The sequence below is a fragment of the Crocodylus porosus genome, unplaced genomic scaffold (assembly GCF_001723895.1).
Source record: "Crocodylus porosus isolate Cpor-Errol unplaced genomic scaffold, CroPor_comp1, whole genome shotgun sequence".
NCBI lineage: Eukaryota > Metazoa > Chordata > Crocodylia > Crocodylidae > Crocodylus > Crocodylus porosus.
In genome coordinates, this window is record NW_017728916.1 from 25,111,607 (window position 1) to 25,115,190 (window position 3,584).

Sequence of the window (3,584 nt, forward strand, 5' to 3'; positions counted from 1 at the left end):
ATATATTAGTGGTGTTTCCTTTAAATCGTGGAAAAATGTGGATTTGGGGTTACTTTTTTTAACCAAAAATCGGGGATTTTTTTAAATCAGAGGAAACCAGGATCCCTAATTATTATGTTGAGATCTCTATGTGCTTAAACATGTTTGAGGATCTGAGCCAGAATACTCTGATTCAGATAGATAAGACTTGGAGACAGTCACTGATCTACATGTGTCAGAGATGACACTGAGTAGGTGCTTGCTCTGCCTTCCCTGAAACTAGTGAAGAGGCTATGCAAGTGGAAATGGAAGGCAAACATAGCACCTGTGTGGGGTGGCAGCCAGAGATAGGGGTAGGAATCAGGTGGGGTGAATAATAAATGCTTTTGGTTTGGCTGTTGCACAGAACAATCATGAGAAAAAATGCTGCAGGTACAATAAAAGGAGAAAGCAACCAAAAGAACGTAATTGCTGGTGAACAACATATTTCATTTGCCTCAAAACAAAAAAGTTTATGTTTGGGATGCCTTAATCCTTTTTTAATCCTTTAAAAAATAAGGAAAATATTTGGAGCTTTCAGAAATCCCCTTTCCTCCCTCTCCCTCTTTTCTATGGCAAAACCATTTGCCTAATTCATCCCAAAGCCATGAACTGTTTTCAGTCACTCCAAATGAGTGTATTTTGGTAAAGTTACCATTCACCAAAAATGTACCCCCAACTCTATCCCCTGGCTTCTTGTCCTCATTCTGCTGCTGCTCTGTCTTGTGACCGTGGGCACATCTCTTTCTTGCTTCAGGCCTCAAGTTTTCCCTCTTGCCGTTCCAGATTTAGATGACACACACTTTGAAGGAGGATTGGTGTCTTCCCTATGTTTGTCCAGGGACAAATGATATTCCAGTAACATGGGAAAAGAGTGTTCAGGGTAGGGCCTTTCAATCTAGCTAGCAAGGATGACTTGTCCTTTATACAACAAAGTTACTACATAAGGAAAGCTTCAAAAGTTTCTCTGCTCTTTTCTTTCTTCTCAGGGGAAATCATTCACCAGAGTATCGCTTCCACAGAACAATCGGACAAAGGGAAACATTTGAAAAAAAAATATTTGTTACCGTTTCAGTCTTCCACAGTACAATTTTCCTGGTGCTTTGTCAATCTGAGTTTCCTGCTGGGATACAGATCAAGACAAAGGAAGTGTAGCTGCATCCTTTTCTAGACTCCAGCTTCTTTTTTCCCCATTAATTCCAAGCGCAAGCCACATTGACTTATTGACTTTGTCTTTCACATCAGTAACTTTCTATGTGATTGCTATTTATTGTAAATTATTTGAATCAGAGCCTGAAATTTACTATAAGCTTATCATCCAGCATAGTGGTGCTCTGGCTGGGTTGGTCCAAAGGCTGAACCACAAATAAATGCTTACGAGTGCTCATCATAGTTCAGGTTTTTTCCTGGTTTACTTCTCTTTGTAACTCACTACATGCTTCTCTTTTCCTTTCACTTAAGTTTTCTTGGAGATATATGTCATGGCTACCATGGGCACTGAGGAACTTCACTGATGCCTGTGAAACATCCGTTCATCTGCAGAAAGCTTCACATTGTCAAGGCGAAGAAGGAAGACCACCTCATCAGCATTTAGAGAGCTGGTGACCTGTGTTAGTCTGAACTTAGGCAGAAGGCAAGGCAGGTTGACAACTAAATTGTTCCTAGTCATGAGCCTTCATAGGTTACATGGTCAGAGGCTGAGCAGACAAAGTCAGTTACATGATAGATACAGGAGGAAGGGTCTTCCTGTGGATAGGAAGAGGACTGGGAGTCAAGAGGTTAGTATTTGTTTGTGGTAGCAACAGAATCAGTGAGGACAGTGGGATGCAGCCCCTGGTGTTACTTTCAGGGGTATTGTAGCTCCGGTGTTGACACCACTACTTCCAACTGAAACTGCCCCACATGCTTCTTCTGTTTCCAGAAAGCGTGTGCAAGGCTGAGCTGGGAAGTGGTTGCAGTGGAAGTGGTGGGGAGATACTTTTGCTGGCATTAGCTCCTGCCACACACAATCCTTTCCTAGTCTGGCCCCAGAGAGTGTCTTTATCCTGAGATGCTCATGGTCTAAGTTCTTACTCTGTACCACCTGCAAGGGGGTTATGAGGATGAATTGGTTAGTGTTTGTATAGTATTGCTTGACCTTTGGGCAGAAAGCAATACAGCAGGACAAATGATGGTTTGTAGTAACCCCTCCACTGTGTCTGCTCTCATGGTTCTTGCTTTTCTCTTGCAATCCTGTCTTGCAGGGCAGTGGGTCCTGAATTTATTTCATGCCTCACATGGCTGTATCGGTGCCAGGAAATATTTATGCACTTGCTGTTTAATGAATTCCTGCCATAAACTGGTAGGGCAGGAGTTACAGTAATGTTAAGGGATGACTGTTAACAGACTATCCCTGTTGGTGATCTAGGCTCTCCTGGTTTGATGAGCTGCCATCTTTTGTCTCAGCAGAGATATGTATGGCTTGTGTTTCTGATTCTCCACAGCTGTGGGTATAGCCTGCTGCCTGGACACTATTCACGCTCCATTATGATGCAATCTTAGGCATGATTTTGCTGATTGTCCAAACCAGTGCTTGGCAGGAGCTGTTGGCTGGGAGCCAGGCATATGGAGAGCAGCTGTTTTCTGAAAAAAGGATGATTTGGGGGTGGGGGAAGGGAAGTGCTGGTAGGAAAGTTTCCTTTTGCAAGGCAAAATTGCTAGATCACGGGAAGGCTCAGAGAGTCCACTGTAAGGGCTGGTTGCATTGGGAAAGACGAATGGTTTCCTACTGTAGCAGTATCATCCCTTTCAGAGATGCATACAACACCCTCTCAACAGTGAGAATACTGCTGGTGAGGACAGTGAGCACAGGCTAGGAAGCCTTCTCTCAAGGGTCTCCTAATATTGTCATTCCCAGGATGTGTCTGCATGGCATTCACATCCTCACTGCCCCACCCTTGCAGTTTCACTGGTAGGAGCACCTAGGTATAAGGGAATGGGAGCCATCAGTGTTTCAGACACCTCAAGCCAAAGTCATTTTTGTTTGACTGGATCAAGCACCTACCCAGGAACTCAGGAAGGCTCTTTTCCCTTCTGGGACTTGAGGGTCCATGCAGTTCAGAGCAGCCAGTCTGCCTTCTTGCTACAATGGCTCTCTGGGGCTTTTCAGAGGACACAAAAGCTGGAGCTAAGCCCACATGCTGGCCTGCTCCAGAATGCTCTCCTGTGGTCCTAAGGAGACAATGCAGTGGTCCCTGCAATGGAGGCATCTCCTAGGGAGCCCAAATGTCTATTCTGTGGCCCCCTCTGCCACGTCCCTACCCGGCAGAATGTGGGAGATTGACAAGAGGGCAGCCTGAGCCAGCTGAGCAGGGGTAGACAGCCCGCCAGCTGTGCTGTGCTCTCACCAACACAGCCACATAACATGACAGGGCAAAGACTAGCGTTAAGCCAGGCCACAGAAAACTCCCTCTGCCTCTGTGAGTTGGGCTAGCACAATCTTTGTGGCTACCAGAGCAGAAGCAGAGGCACAAAAGGTGCCTATACACAAGCAGCAAGGCTGCTCCGACGCACTGTAATTACAGCGT